The sequence below is a fragment of the Lycorma delicatula genome, chromosome 10 (assembly GCF_047948215.1).
Source record: "Lycorma delicatula isolate Av1 chromosome 10, ASM4794821v1, whole genome shotgun sequence".
NCBI lineage: Eukaryota > Metazoa > Arthropoda > Insecta > Hemiptera > Fulgoridae > Lycorma > Lycorma delicatula.
Window position 1 is genome coordinate 114,428,881 of NC_134464.1, and position 17,976 is coordinate 114,446,856.

Below are 17,976 nucleotides of genomic sequence, written 5' to 3' on the forward strand. Positions count from 1 at the left end.
TACCAGAGGTAGCAAAAATTATTTGAATGATTAATGCAACTTTGAGGCATTGTTAATATAATACAATAACTAATGTATTTTAAAACGAAACACTTTGTAAACACACTAATTTAATAAAAAAACACTCAATTTAATGAACAACATATACTCGCAAATACGAAAATCAGCTACAAAACTGAATGTTACACACATGAGAACTCGCATATTATTTATACACGAAACGTGTTATTGAGTATACCTTAAATATTTACTATAGCTGATTGTAGATGCGCGGAAAATAAATTTCTCTGTGAATATTAATAGCAGTGTCTCTAAAAATATTGCGCGGTCGCGCAACCTAGAGGAAACTATGCTTATACCTAAGTACATGAAGTACGTAGAGTATGTCAACGGTTACCCGATATGTTTCTTTTCTAATCAACATAAGCAATGTCGACTATCTATAAAAACGAATGATATAAATTAAGTTTGGCTGTGCAACATTTTTCTTCCTGGATACTCTGTTTCCAGATGCTCCGGAGGGGGAAGCGGAAATCGGCGTTAGGGCGGGTGAAACACCATTCCCTGGCGTTCGGACCGTGGAACCCGAAGATATAGACCGAGTGGTTTCTCGAATGGCACTAGGGAAGGCACCGGGGATTGACCAACTTGACCCGGATATTTTCCATCATTTATTGCCTGTCATAAGAGAGCCACTGGGCAGACTGTTCACGGGATGCCTAAACTGGGGCTGCTTTCCGGCTTGCTGGAAGGTGGCTTTGGTAAGGGTAATCCTGAAACCTGGAAAGGATCCTGGTGAGGTCTGCAGTTATCGACCCATCAGCCTGTATGGCTTCATGAAAGGGGTTGGCACCGAGGATTGCATCTTAAATGCTCTTACCGAGGTGGAAAGCGCCGACTGCAAATATGTTTTGGCTATTTTTATTGATATAGAGGCAGCATTTCCTTCTTTGTGTTGGAGTTCTGTCCTCTATGCTTTGGAACGCCGCGATGTTCCCGAAGCCATACAGGCCGTGGTACGAGACTATTTGTCTAACCGTACGGCCCTGTTTAAAGATGCGCACCTAGTTGTGGAAAAATCCGTCACCAGGGGAAGCCCGCAGGGTTCCGTTCTCGGTCCCCTGCTGTGGAACCTGGTGTTCGATGGATTTCTGGGGTTGACATTCCCAGAAGGAGTCACGGCCCAGGCTTTCGCCGATGACTGTCTCCTTTTAGTTCATGGAAATTCACGACCACAGCTGGAAAGTAGAGCGCAGGCGGCCTTGTCAACCGCCGAAGGCTGGATGGACATGCAAAATTTAAAGATTTCTGTGCCCAAGACGAAGTTTATGCTTCTAAAGGGCGCAGACAAATTATCATGCAGTCGAAACCCCCACATTAAGTATAAAGGCTGTGTAATCAGCCGAGTAAGGGTTCATAAGTACCTAGGTGTTTTGTTTGATGATAAGTTGCTTTTTAGCAACCACATTAGACAAGTTGCGGCGGACGCCGTCTCTGTGATGCACAAACTTAGAAGGATTGCTCGGAAAGACTACGGGCTTTCTGGTCGCCAAATGTACTTGGTGTACCGAGGTGTCTTCGAGTCTATGATTGCATACGCGGCGCCAGTTTGGGCGCATAGGTTGGGTAGAAATAGAGCACTGCTTCTAAATTTAAGGAGTGCCCAGCGCAGAGCCTTAATTGTATGCACTGGTGTTTTTAAAACAACCTCCTACGAGGCTACTACCGTATTGGGAAAGGCTCTCCCAATCGATTTAGTGGTGAAAGTTCGAGCAGCCATGTGGAAGTTGCGAAGAGGTCGGGAAACCGAGGTATTTGGGATACGGTTTCGGGCCGGGCTAGAACCGGAACGGAACGGTGATCACAATGCACCGGGTCTAAATTTCAAACAGTTGCCCATTTCCCGCCTGCGGAAGAGGCTTTGGGGCCTCGCGATGGAGACATGGCAGCATGAATGGCACACCACGTCTAAGGGAAGACCTCTGTATAGATTTATACAGGATCTGGGGGGATGGTATGCCTCAAGTTCATTTTTAAGGGCGGCGGGTGCCCAAGTGCTCACCAACCACGTGAATTTGATGCAATATCTGTTCAGGTTTCGCCTAGCGGCTGATGAGTTGTGCGTCTGTGGGGAGGTCCAGTCGAACGAACACCTAATGTTCGACTGCCCTGCTCTTGGGGGGGCCAGAGACCGGGCCACCCTGGAACTTAGAGGTCAGGGGGAAAACTGGCCGCTCATAAACGGCGAGTCAATGTGGCGTGAGCCGCATTGTCGGACCGTGTGGGAGTTCCTCGATGAGGTTGCGATGTTCAACCGTCATCGGTAATTTAAGTTAATTTTAATGGGGAATTATTGATTCCTGTAGCGTGTCGGTGAAAACCTTCCTAGAAATAATGGCTGCCATCAGCCAATAAAGCTCCAAGTGCTTAAATGGTGGACAGACACTAGCTGGCAAACAGCGACCGAGGCGTGGCGGCTTAAATTGCCGTCTTTTAAATTGTAACTTTTATTGTTTTAATTGTAACAAGGGGTGCGCCTCCCCGATTTAGTTTTAATGTGACAAGTGAGCGGTAGGGACACATAGGCGGGTGCTGTACGGCGCCCAGCTTAACCGCTCACGCAAGATAGGAGCAATTAGGATACGAGGTCGCAAATCTGTTTCGAGGCTCAGTAGCCGTTTATTGGCACAGTACATTTGGTCTATGCTCTAGGGCGACCGAATGGGGTGGTGGCGGGAGAAATGCCAGCTAACCAAATACCTAAGTACATGAAGTACGTAGAGTATGTCAACGGTTACCCGATATGTTTCTTTTCTAATCAACATAAGCAATGTCGACTATCTATAAAAACGAATGATATAAATTAAGTTTGGCTGTGCAACATTTTTAGAAAATTAAAAATATATTAAAAAATACGTTCATTGAAACTAACAAAATTCATATGGTCATAGATATTTTATATCATTTCTTCAGAAGTAATTATAGTTTAAAAATGTGATTTTTGGCATTATAATAAATTACTTTACTAATAACTTCCCAAAGTAAATATTTTTTTTTACAATGATTTGTAAGAATAAAATACCTTAACTACTTTTGTTATATATTTTTTTTAAATTAATATTTTTAAGAAGTAGTAATTTATAACTTTATCTTTTTTTCCATAGCAGCGGCATAGTATTTGTCATTGCTTTATGTGGGTGGATAACCTGCTTTCCGTTCACCAGAGTTGAGTTTCTCGAGCTGTGAGGTTATATTGAAATCGTTACATCGTTTATTGTATAAATAATTTCAGAATGGTAAGCTTAAGTTGAATCATTTTATATTCATCCTTTTTAAATAAAATTATATGCATCTTTTAATCATTATAATTACTTATTTAATGCACTTACGACGAACATGATAAACCGGATGGTTCACATGCTTGTAACTGTAAACTAAACTTAGAAATTTGTAATAGTACACATGTTTTGTTTTAAAACATTAGTTTGTTTTTCCTTTGTGAATGTATAGTCGGTTCAGTTGTAAAAATCAAAGGTAGTTAATTATTGAGTGAGTAGTATGGTTTTTTATAAATATTTTTCATGAATTCGTACTAAATGGTTCATTTCTTCATTCGGTTTTATTTTGAAGTTAATGTACCTGCAGGACGTTTTTTTTATGATTCGGGTTGGTTCTAAAATTTGAGAGTTTGTTAAAGTAAAGAGAATATTAATTGGCTAATCCGTTGTCATTGTTATGACACTCATTTATAATCAGTTTTAAGAAATGATATAAATACGTGTGAAATATTTTTTTTTTTTTTTTTTTTTTTTTGTCTTCAGTCACTTGACTGGTTTGATGCAGCTCTCCAAGATTCCCTATCTAGTGCTAGTCGTTTCATTTCAGTATACCCTCTACATCCTACATCCCTAACAATTTGTTTTACATATTCCAAACGTGGCCTGCCTACACAAGTTTTCCCTTCTACCTTTCCTTCCAAAATTAAAGCGACTATTCCAGGATGCCTTAGTATGTGGCCTATAAGTCTGTCTCTTCTTTTAACTATATTTTTCCAGATGGTTCTTTCTTCATCTATTTGCCGCAATACCTGTGTGAAATATAATGACGCTATTTTCATTTTATATATATATAATATCTGTATCTAATATCCTCCTTAGCAGTATAAATTGCACATTTACGCTGTCACAGAAGATTGATTATAGTCTTGAATGATCTTTTATGTCATTCCCAGCTATGGTAGCAGATTCTGTTTTTTTGTATTTGATGGTTGTAAATGCCTACTCTGTATTTTGAGTATATAGAATGATTAAGTTTCATTTAGTTTTCAGTGTATAAGTCTTTATTATTATTTCAGGTATCTGATTTTATTTATTTTTTAGGTGTCATTAAATCCTGTAAGAATATTAAAAAATGAAGCAGCTGAGGAGAAAGCTGAAACAGCTCGGATGTCTTCATTTATTGGAGCAATTGTTGTTGGTGATTTAGTTAAAAGCACTCTAGGGCCTAAAGGAATGGATAAAATACTAGTATCATCAGGACGCAATGAAGGTCAGATTGAAGTTACAAATGATGGAGCAACAATTTTAAAAAATATTGGAGTGGATAATCCTGCAGCTAAGGTTTTAGTTGATATTTCTAGAGTTCAGGATGATGAAGTTGGTGATGGAACAACTTCTGTTACTGTGTTGGGTTTGTAAATTTTTATTAATTTATTTGCTTAATTCATTTAATATTTCATGATATTTTTTTTTAATGTTTATTAATTTATTTTCAAGAAAAGTTCGTTGAGCTCGGAAACTATTAATTAAAAAAAATTAACTTGCAGTGAATTTTTTGATTTTAATTAAAGAAAATTGTTTTCTAATATCTGTTAAAAATGACATTTATTGGTACTTACTGGTTATCTGCCTGCCACGTACAATCGTTTAAGTGAATGTTTTAACCAAACCACTTGCTAGTCTACTACAATACATTGCAACTTACCTCACAAGTTTTTTGCAGATGGCCAATGCTCTTAATCCCCTCAATTATAACGTCAAATGCATCGTTTTCATGAACACTTTGCTCCACATGAACTCCGCTAAGTATGACTCCGGATATAATGGTGGTCTGTGCCTCTGTGCTGCTAGTTCTGCTATTTTATGGAGCCCCGCGTGTAGTTAGATCGATGAAGTTAAGACGGCTGTTCACTTGTAAGTGCTTGAATTCTGCATCTTCGATTTTATATGTTATATATGCCCTTCACAAGTCTGTGTACAATGTTGATCCTTCCATCACATACTTTTAATTTCTTTCATCAACATTGAAAATGAACAATCGGGAACGCAAACGAGAAAGCATTCCTTGATTTCTTTACATGTACCGCCATAAATCCATTGTTATGACAAAATTCGCCTGGCATTATTTTTGCGCCTTTTAAACATGATTTCGTCCAATTCAATGGTTTTCCAACAATACCAATCTTTCGATCATCCTTTTGTAAGAGAACATCCATGCATATTTCACGTAAATAGTTAATCTAGTCAGCGGTCATTTCATCTGACATATCCAGTTCCCATTTACACCATGTAATCAATGATGTTTCTTGCTCCCACAAATAAATAAAATATACTTCACTTAAGAAAGGTAATCTGGAATTTTGGAACCAGTTTTCAGTACGTTATGCAACCTAACCCATAAGTACATGGCAGGCAGATAACAAATAAGAACCCATTTATTAAAAAGTATTACTCTAATTTAATGATCTGTTGTAAAAAATTACATTTTCAGAATTTATTACTTTATCAAAAGCAGTTAGTAGAAAAATGTAATGGAATTAAGACAACCTACATTAGCTTTCATAAATCATGTTTTGGTAATTGTGTAATGTTTGTTGTCCACCTTGGATTTTTTTTTAATCGGAATTCCTTTTTTCATTTCTAATAACTCATTTTAGTCAGAATTTTTTGCTACTTGCAGGTAATTTACAAGTGTCATATAAATTGCTATGAAATTTAGATTATTCCATTTATGTGTGCATTATTTTTTCAGAATTTTGCCTTATTCATCTACACCATTTTATAATTTTTTAACATTTGCAGGATTTTAGCTGTATCAAATGTGTGGAATGATGAAAATTTTATTTAAAACATTTAGTGTGTTATATTGTATTCTAGTATCTGAAAGTGTCAAATACTTTTTTATTAAACATTCAAAAAAATTCTGTTTACAGTTCTCAACAGTGGTGTTCAAACTAACATTTTCCATTGAATATTGTTAAATGATAGGCTAAATAATAAATGATTAAACAAATTGTATAGTTAAGAACATTTTATTAATAATTTTCTTTTTCATATACCTCAGATTCTTCAACCATTAATACTAACATTTCTTAGCCTATAATATTATATTCCAAAATTGGCTTATGTTTATTGAAAATTACTCGTGTAGATAAACTGAGTTAATTTATTCTGTTACAGATTTAGTTCTTAATGTTAGGATGGTATGACATCATTGGTACTAACATAATATTCTGAAATGAGATATCATATATTATATTAATATGTTACCAAAAATGTTGCTTTTCTTTAACTCATAATGGCTTTTTTTCATGTTTGTCCTCAAATCTTGCATTCTTAATTTAATATACTTCTGACATTGCCGATTGATGAAGTTTAGCACAATTACTAATACTAAGGTCAGGTGGTGACAAAACAATATTCCACCATTACTTTTGCAATCACCCTTTACCGGAGTAAATTAACAGTGTGGGTGTAAAGTTGCAAAATCTGCAAAATTGATGTTATGTTTTGAAATCCAAATTAACCTACTGATTAATGCAATGTATGATAATTTGATTAAAGTATGACTAAAAATTAATAAATTAAGCAAATTAATTAATATTAAGCAACTAAGCAATACTAAGCAATTAAAAAATTAATTAATATTAAGCAACTTTTTAAAAAAATTTTGTAATATTACTTATAATAATAATTTAATTAGAATATTTTGATCATAGCATGTGAGTCAAATAATGACGGAGTTTCAAACAGTGGTAGTATTGCAACAAATTATGACAGAAACATGAAGTATATGTCAAAATATGTTAAACTCTCCAAGAACCTTATCTGTTTATTAGATCTGGATATGAACTCCAGTAGTTGCCTTGCAGACATCAAGATGATTTTCAACTTCTTGGTATACAAGGCAGAGAACTGGTTGACATTAAAATAGCTCTGGTGATTCCTTCTTTTAAATGGTGCACTTTTTTTTTATTGGAATAAAGAACCGCTCTTGTTTTGCATAACTCCATAAATAGAAATTCAAAGGGATAAGATCTAGAGACTTTGCTGAGGAAATGTTTAAGATAATTCCACATGAATGTGACAAAATGTGGAGGAGCTTCATCTAACTGGAGAATGAAATTCTCTGGCATTTAGAGCACTGCATACTCTTCTGAGATATCCAGAAAGTTTCTTGCTTTCTGTTATAGTTTTTAACAAAAACAAAATGAACAGTGTCTCATTCATTCAACTGCGCATCACACATTAACTTTCTGCTATCATGTTGATGTTCTATAATGACATTTTGAGGTTCAATTTTGCATATTTTAAAAATAGTTTAATTTTATCCTGTGGATAAATTTATATAAACCTGAATTTTATATCTGGTAAAGCATAGTTCGTGGCCATTGACCTTGTAACACAACATTGTGTGCTGGTACCAAAACTTATTTCCATATTGAAAACTGAGATAGTTTCTCCTCCTTTTACTTAAACTTCATGTCCCTGTCATGTTTTATTGCCAAGTTTTGACCAGTTGGTATCCCACTACTATTACAGATGGCCTTGGATATATAATTTTGATTTGGTGTTATAAAATTCCAATTTTTTAATTTTAATTTCTTTTATAATTTTTGATATTTGTGATTTCATGGTTGAGTACAGTTCACACTACTTGTTCAGACAGCACTGCTGTCTGGCACAATGTGATGTTAAATATTAGTTTTTCCTTCTTTTCAACATAATTTGTTTGTATTTTATTAAATATATGTTTATTGTTTATTAATTATTAGTGCGTAACATGCAACCATACGATATGGCCTAGTCGCCAAGCTTGTTGGATTCAATCTTATTACATTATCGTAAGATATGTTAACTTATGGCGGGCAAAATGTTGAGACACAGCTGCTGGCAATTAACTCTGCCCCATCTACACTATATAAGCCAGCTCAATACTAGAATCTGCCAGTCTCTCCTTGTCCAGTCTCATCTTGTCTAGCAAGTCTCAATCTATCATTTGAAGACTCATATCATTCGGTCAAAATTTACACATCATAAAGTAGACATGTATATGCATTAAATTATGTATTTTTTTTCAACAATGTAATACAGATTAAATAAAATAATGAACATGTTAATATATTAGTATATCAATTTTTAATTCAAATCGGTATTTGTTTTATTTACAGTCCACTTAACATAAACAAAACACTAGCTGTTAAGAGAGCTGGACAGAATTTTATAGTATCATTTTCATGCAATTAAAACCAAGATTAATGTAAAAAAATTATATTTAAAATTACTCTCAATCGAAAGGAAACTTGGTGGTTGATTACCTGCATAAAAATTCAATCAACTTCTGTAACTTCTATGTTTGAAGTCACAGAAGAGGTTGAGTACATATTTTGCTCCAAGATTCACTGATATTCTGTCTTATTTGTGGTACATATTTATTATACTTTAGTGGTATTTAGGTACCAATCATACTTACAAATTTTAAAACACAAAGTGCCGATATGAATAAAAGATAATTTCATTTACTTAATCTACATGTCAACTATTTCACTTTACATGGCTTGAAATTCTTTTTAGTGAAATAAATAAATAATATGGGTCCGATTAATTACATTGTTTTAAAGGAGTTTGTTGTTTTTACAGAATATCATTATACTTAATGAGGTTTATCACAATAATGGGATTTTCTGTAACTGTTTATTGGGTGTACTAAAAAGGAGTATCAGGGTTTAAATTGTTATACATTCGGATGAAGTGTTAATTTAAGGCTTGAATCAAACCAAAAGAGACAGTTTTAGTTACATGCATGGCCATAGATTGATTCCCTATTTTTACACTTGACTGTCCCACTAGCAAAGATGTGACTCCTGAACAGAAAGCCGTTTGTATTTTACAGGGTTGTGAAATTTAAACCTGTAGTTACAGTTCAACTTACATCCTGGACAGTTTACAGTTATTAAAGGCTTTGAAGCCCACCATCTATGCTGTGCATGCTATTTTCACAATAAAAGTGTTGCAGCATGAAATTACGACTTTCTTGATCATATTGTGTATAGTAATGAATCAGTATTTCATCTTAGTGAAAAAGTTAACTCGTATAATGTCAATATCTGGGGGTCAGAAAATCCATGTGAACTCTTACAATATTCAAGGGATTTTCTAAAATTAATTGTTTTAGGTTCAATGTTCCAATGCAAATTTATGGGCTTTTCTTTTTTGCTGAAGCAAGAGTAATAGAAATTGCTTATTTGGAAATTCTGTATATATAGCTCTTTCCTCGGTTATAAGATGGATCAGAGAATTTCATTTGCAACATGATTGTACGCATCCTCACTGGCATAACCGTGCATGGGATTGGTTGAATGATGTTTTCCTTGCTGCTGGATTGCTTGGCATGGATATGATGACAGAGTTTGCGGCGGTCTCCAAGGTCATCCAATTTGACTCCGTGATTTTTTCCTTTGGTGTTTTATAAAGGATCTTGTGTATGTACTGATCTACCCATTTTGAGGCTAGGAATGAAACATTTGTGCATTTGTTAATTCCAGACTTGCTGTTGAAAAACAAGATGAACTCTTGTGTTGAATGGATGTATGCTGTGTAACAAAAGTTGTGCTCACATTGAACAAAATTGTGTGTGTGGAGTATTTTTCTGTAATATGTTTTTTCCCTTGAATAGCTGCTGAACTTCTTCAAGAAGCCGAAAAACTTATTGATCAAAAAATTCATCCACAGACCATAATTGCTGGTTGAAGACGTGCTACTGAAGTTGCCCGAAATGCCTTGATGAATGCTTCATTAGATCACAGGTAAGTGATGTTTGTTTATATGTTTACGTAGGTAGATTTTACCTTTATAAAGACAGGTTCTAGTATATTACTAAGTATTTTTTAGTTGGTACAATTATTAAAATCATTTATTTCTTTCATTTACAGATAGCATAATTACAACCAGGCATATTGTTTCTTCTAGGTTTAGAACCCAAATCACTTCCTTTTACTTAAATTCAATTCAATTTTATTTCCTCTTTTTAAATACATAGAAACACACATAATATTAGAATACAAGAAATAATACCTGCAAAGTAAAAACTGAGCGCTGGTATGAGTTACAAAAATTTACGTTAAGAATATACTGTTATATAATATAATTAAAGTTAAAAAAAAATATTGTGTGTACTTATATATGCACGTAAGAAGTTATATTTCTTTGGCATGAATAAAAAAAATTTTTTATACATTCAAACAAATTTGAACAGAGTCAAACGATCGATAGAAGACATTATATACCATGAATAAAAGTTTGAATAAATAACACTTAAATTAAATTAAATAATATTTATTTTATACAGTTTAAAAATTATTGAAGTATTCGTTGTCATATAAAACAAAGCTCATCGAATTTATTTTGATTAGTTTAGTTCCATTAATTCTTCGGATGACGATTGATTAGGAACAAGGTTTATCAGTGGCTTATGATATGAAAAATATGATACATGTAGTTTTATTTTATAGTAGTGTATTTTTTTCAAAAATTTTGTTTTTGGTAAATTTAAAATTATTTATGCAAAATCAAGAATTTATCTGATGTGTGCTATTATTTTCTGTCATTAAAAAATATAATTTTGCTCATAAAAATAATACTTACATAAATATAACCTCAGAGCTTGATAATACAATTTTCACAAAAAAATTATATATATATATATATATATATATATATATATGCTGCAATATGAATAAAGTTTTATGAATATGAACAACAGTATTCACAATTTAAAATATCCGTCTTCAGAAATCCGTGTTTTAAATATATGTTTATTACAACTCGGTATCTGTTATGTTTACAACACTTGCTAATCACTTAATTGAATTGAACAACTGACTGAATTAGACACTACATGCATGTGCATGCAAACTGATCCACTTGGGCTTGTGCAATCTTCATGGTGTGTTACATCGGCACGCACAACTTATTGAAAATACACGGATCAGTTTCTTCTAACCTCGCCAAAAGAAGAATAACTTCAAAAAAATAAAATTAATAAAAGATGTACTCATAAAAATACAATAGTACAAAAAACAAAACACCCGATAAATCAGAAAGTCAATACAGTATACTAGTAATAATTCACAGTAAACAATATCTATTGAAAAAAAACTATACTTTAAAAGAGCCTCTCTGTGATGCAATTCGATACAGTCCATTTTATCATATAATTATTTTTTTATTAAGATGCATATATGAAATTATTAGGGATGAAATTAATTTATTACAAATGCGGTGAATTGTCTTCTACAAATGTTTAAATTAGTATGACATACTTCAAAATATTACTTCCCTGGTGAATAATACTCCTTTCTTGGGGTACCTGGTTTTTTGGCAAATGTCTACATTTTGTGGTCCAGCTAGTTCATTTAGACCAAAACACCATGTATATGTATGTTGTATAAGGTCAAATTTTATATCTCAGGATTGACCCAACCGATTTTCTTCAAATTTAGCTCAAATATTTCTGTATATGGGATATTGATCATATTAATTTTTTCAAATTTCATTAGTGGGTGGAGGATATTGTGAAAAAAAACCAATTTTGCTCTTTTCAGACATTTTAGAGAAACTTTTATTATCCAAAAAGGATTTTTTCAAAAAAGTCAATCCTCACCTCTTAAATTTGAAATATTTTAAGAATTTTTAGTTGTTGATCTTTTACTCTATCCCCCTTCAGTTTAAATATTTTTCAAAATCTTTATTTGAAAGTTTATTCTCTTCTGTAAAACTATCGAGAAATGTCTACAAGTCTTAAATTATAGAACCAAAACCAAAAAGGCAGAAAAATGTTTTAAAAAATTTTGTTTTTCTTAGTTTAGCCTTTATTGAAGCAGATGCTAGATGAAGAGAATAAACTCTACTTAAGCAAATTTGTTAACTTTAACCTATATGAATATTTATAGAAAATTTATGGTTTTTTTAATTTTCTTCTTCATGTCTAAAAAAATATATATTTGTTTTTTGTTGTTTGGCCCCTTTTAATGTATTTTTATTATTAAAAAGATTTTGCATATTTTTCTTCATCACTTAAAGTAACATTGGCACCTACATTATATTTTGGACCCAAAATTAGTAGAAGTAATTTTTCTTTCATAAAATATTTTTTTTACTTTCATAAAAGTTATACTTTTTTCTTAATAATTTTAATCAATTCTTTTAAATTAATTTTTTTTGTTAGGAATCATGTCTTTATAAATAAATTTTTCCTGAGTTTTCCTCACAGAGTAAGGAACCCCTAAATTCAACAATTTTTTATTCAAAATTTGGGAATTTTGTCATGCTTAAATTTTATTTGGGTGATCATGGCTTGACCGACGTAGCCAGAAAAGTCATGCAATACTTTGCCACCTTTTTTTTTTAGAATTGCTGTAAAAATTTAATATGTGTGTACCAGTGTTATTTTAAACTCAAAACCCATGGTTATTGAATTGTGCGTGCGTAACAGTGATATTTTACCAACTTTTCTTTAGACCTGAAAATTGTTGTTAGGTTTAAATTTATCTAGATAACTCTGTTATAGGATGAGATGTAAAGCTTAACATGTTGAGTGCCACTTGATCTGACAAACCAGATTTTTAATTTTTTTTAATAGTAATAATTTGGATAAAACAGGAGGTGGTTTATTAACATTTGTACATTGTATCATACATAAAGCCATAAGTGTGTTCAGTGCCATTGGCCTCCTGAATGAGAATGTCTGTTCCATAGGGCCACACACACCATTTGGTGCTGACTGGATTTAATGGTTTTGAAGTAATCGATGTTAGTTTATGTGTAATGTAATTTACTTTATTATGAATATTGCTAGCATACCCCATTGTGACTTTGCCTACAATATAGATGTAGCTTCACTCGCAATGCTTTTTTAATAATAGCAAACTTATTTTTTTATAAATAAAAAAATATTTATTCAACATATCATATTCAGATTTTCATTAAATCCTGATAAAACTGTAAATAAAAATTTTTAAGGAAAAATACTGAAGGATTATACGATAAACAATGAATTGTTGCCCAAAACTTAAATAAAGGAAAACAAAAAAAGGAAGATAAGAGAATTGAACAATATTTGTTAGACCAATACATTTTATGAATGAATTAAAATAGTTCAATATAAAAGTCCAATAAAGATAAACAAAAAATTTATTACAAGCCCAAATCTAGCATCCCCATCACGACTTCACACGTGCTCTATGGTTACTTGCGCTTGCTGTCACAAATCAGAGGGTCATGCCTTGCTTTGCTCTCCCTTTCCATTTTCTCTTGTTTCCCTTTCCTTCTCCCGCTTACTTCCCTTTCTCCTTCCTTTCCACCCATTTCCCTTTCATCCTTCCTCTTCTTTTTTCCATTTCCTTTTCCTCATTTTCCCCTTTTTTCAATTTTTTCCTTCTTCCCTTTTTACCCTCTTCCTTTATACATTTTTTGATTTTTCCCTTTCTCCCTTCTTCCTCGTGTGTAAATCAGTCCAGTAGTTTTTTAGTCTATAGCGAACATAAATATCAGAAACATTGCAATGGAATCGTAAAATATTTGGTATAGCGTTTGTTGCTTTTACGACCAACAGATATAGTGCTGTTATTAAAAAAAACATGTTTTTTTTATCAATTTAGTTTTTTATCAGTTTGAACCCTTAAAATCAAAATTTTGCAAAATCCTTTCTTAGTGCATGCCCACTTAAATATCTAAGTAATATCAGGGTTCTAAGGTACCCTGAAAATTTCAAGTCTATTTTAATACCAAATCATTTTCAGTTTCAACCAAGTTACCAATTTCGTTAATTCCAAGTTACCATTTTCAGTTACCAAGTCATTTTCAGTTTCATTGTGTACAGTTTGCACAGTTAAGTGTCAGTAAGATTTTCTTTTATCTTCACATCATTTTCACTATATGATGTGACATCACTGTCATCTAAATATTTATATTCACTTTCGACACTAAATTCACTGTTACTGCTCTCATTTTCCAAAATATATTTTAGTTCGTCTGCGGATAATTTGTTTTTAACATTAAATTGTTGTCTCTTTTGACAGAGACAAATCCAGAATTTCACAATTGGTCATTACGAAAATAATGAAAAAACCTGGGGACCACAAGCAATTTTATAGCACTAAGTATTTAACTTGCACACCACATAAATCTTAACAGCTGAACTGAAAGGCTAGCATAAGTAAAATGCATTCCATATTACTTATGCATAGACTGCTAGATGGTGCCGACAGCCCCTGATATAACTGTCTTAACAGCCATGGGGCTCAACGTTAAACAGTGTGTCATATTTTAAAGCATTATTTTTCTGTATAAAATTAGCCACACAGTTCCCAAGAGTTAAATTTGGAAAAAAATTCTGTTTACTTTGCTGTTTCATTTATCAGAAGTAGATAAACTATTTTTTAGGTATTGCTCATTTAATAAAATTCATTTATCACCTAATGATCTTCCTCTTCCTGATTTTACAGTAATTTCTACATTTGTAAATAATAATTTCAAAAGATGTATTTTATATTTTAGTTCCTTATTAAACTATTACAAAGGAGTTTCTGCTTCAGTGATTTTGTTTATTACTTCAATTTTATAATGTTTTATTGCTTATACAGGAATAAGCATGAGTGATGTAAATTGTTTTAATGAACTTTCAGTATTTTAACTAATCAGTGATTCTATATGATGAAATCATAGCAGTCTATTTCTTCTTAATTTGAAACAATAATCAGTGGGCCAAATCCCTCGTAATGAAACCTATATTTTTAGCTGTTACTCATGCTGGATAGAATTTTAAAAAACGTAATAGGATGTAAATAATTCTTCTTAAAAAGTAAAATAGATTACATGCATCGAAATGAAAAAAATAATCGTTTTTTAATTACCTAAATTTTGACTTAATTACCTAAATTTTTAATTACCTAAATTTTGATGTCAGCTCTCAATTAAAAACAAACAATACCAACATTGCATTGCTCCCTTAATTTAGGAGTCAAAATTTAGAGTGATAAAGTATTTTGGTAGAATTTTTTTACATCTTTAAAGTTTATTGCATAGTTTGCATATTTAATTTTGTTTTTATATAAAATTTGGTTAGACGTGTAAAAACTGTGTGACAAAACTGTGTTCTTAGTGTCACAAAAGTTTTGTGACGTTAAGAAAAGGAGTACTGAGAACTGATATGAAGAGACTTGTATCAAGTTCAAGTAAGGTTCTCTGGAATCTAGGAATATCAAGCATTATTTCACTACATTTTGATAGAAATAAGAAATTCAGATAAATTAAGTTAAGAGACTGCTAATGAACATGAGCTAAGACTGACTAGAATGTGAGAATATGAATTGTTGATTTACTCTTAGTTTTTTCACCAGTTTTGTTGAATTTTCAAAATATTTTGAACTGCGAGTCATATTTGTTGTATTATTAGGAAATGAGCAATAAATTTTATAAGTAATGATGACCGAAGAAACAATTGTTAAAAAATACCTTAAAAAAATAACAATATTGGTATTAAAATTTATTTTTTAATAAAAAAGGATCTTTGAATTATTGAGATTTAAAAATATTATCCTTAGTCCTTAGTTAACATAGTCAAAATTTACATCAGAATCACAAAAGGAATTAATTACACAGGTCAATAAAGGTTAAGGTTCACTTAATTTAAAAACTGTTACAACAGGTCATATGCTAAACGTATTAGGAAGTAAAAAGTGTTGTCTAAATTATTTTTCCTTTAGTTGATATCAAATTTAACTTCATTTATGCTGCATTCTCTTTGTACAAATGGTTTTTTTCATAATACTGTTTATGTTGATTGAATTATGTAACTTTCTAAATTGATTATTATTAAGGTTTAGTGTAATGTAAGTTTCTTTGTTATGGAAGTAAAATTTAAAGCTTGCTTTCATATAATTTTCCTATTAGAAAAGATTTTTTTTTATAAGTAGTTATTTGTTTAATGTACTTTTACAGTTTTCCCTTATATATTTAAGAAATTTACTTTATAATGAGAAAAGTATTTCCAGTTCAGAATTTACTCCTTGGATATATTTTTATCAATGAAATATTGACTATTGGTGCCTCATGGTGATACTGATGAAAAAAAATTGTGGCATAAGGGTCACCATTAACAGAAAAAAATTGTATCTAAATGAGCTAAAGTAAGATGTTAATAATTTCAATAATATGATTTTTTTATACGTAAAAATATATTTTAAATAAGTTCATTTTTTTCTAGTGGTGATGAAGCAACTTTCCGTGAAGATTTACTTAATATTGCTCGTACGACATTAAGTTCAAAAATTTTATCACAGTATAAAGAACATTTTTCAAAATTAGCAGTAGATGCTGTTCTTCGCCTTATAGGATCCGGTAATCTTTCAGCTATTCAAATTATACGTAAAAAAGGTGGAACTTTAGAAGATTCATTTTTGGATGATGGTAATTTTTTACAGTTTTATTAACAATTTATATATATTTATAGAATTACATTGAAAAAACACTTTGGTGTGCTATTAATGCAGCATTCTGTTCCTAATAAAATAGATTAAAAAAAGTCCACAAGTTAATCATTACAGGATTAAAAATGTCAGTTGTTTTTTTTCCTTGAATAAATTGAGGAATTTTTAAAGACAAAATCTTAAATATTCTCATTTCTCAAATAAATAAATGTTTTATATTTATATAAAAAAACTGAAAGCATACATTTTGGTAAAGATAAAGAAGTGTAAAAAAAAAGGAATAGAAATTTTAAACATAAAATTGGGAATCAATAAAAAATTAAAAGAAATCTGTGAAAGGAGGGATTTCTATGAAGAATAAGCTTCAAAACAAAACAGAGTAATGAGAGAAGAATTCAGGAAACAAACTAGTGGGAAAGGAAAAAGGGGATTGGTAAAATGGAACTTTGTGGTTCATTAACTTTCTTATAAATTACTATTCTGTTTTTGCAGTTCCAGTTACCATTAATATGGCAAAGAGACTTCTTATCAACTGTGATGATACCAATTGAGAAAAAATATTTATATAATCAAGTGTGAGGAATTCAGAATCCTAAAGTTTGTTGTTTCATACAACTAAAGTGCTTCTGAGGGTTTTGAACAGAAGGATATGCAGCAGACTTTTCAAATCTGGTGTTGAAGAACAGTTTGCTTTTCAGGGGGGAAGGGATACATGAGATACATTGGATTACTGAAAACTGTTGGTGAAAGGTACATTGTGAAAGGAAGAGATGTAAATATAGTTTTTGTAGGCTCTTGAAAATTTTTTCGACAGAGTAGAATGGATAAACTAGTGACCATTATAAAAAATAAAGATGTTGACTGGAAGGAAAAACCTTTACCTTGAACAAAAAGTGAAAGATCAAGTAGGAAATGACTTAGGGAAGAAGACAAGTTTGGAAGAGGTGTTAGACAGGGGTGTTGTTTTTCATCTGTTGTACCCTGTTAACATTTACGTTGAGGAGATCATAGGAAAGTGCAAGAAAGGAAAGGGTGTATGTTTTTGTGGGAAGAGTAGATTTGCTGATGACATAGTATGCTAGCAGAAAATATCAAGACATTTGCAGGATTGCTGGAGAACTTCGATAGAACGGGTAAGGACTTTGGTATGAAAATCAGTAATAAGAAAACTAAATCTATGATGATCGATAAAGAAAAAAAAAGAATGTTAG

At 31.8% G+C, this 17,976-nt stretch overlaps 1 pseudogene; it reads left to right on the forward strand.

Annotated features, from left to right (window-relative positions):
* The window catches only part of LOC142331091 (T-complex protein 1 subunit beta-like), a 42,499-nt pseudogene that overhangs the window by 15,471 nt on the left and 9,052 nt on the right, over nt 1-17,976 (forward strand).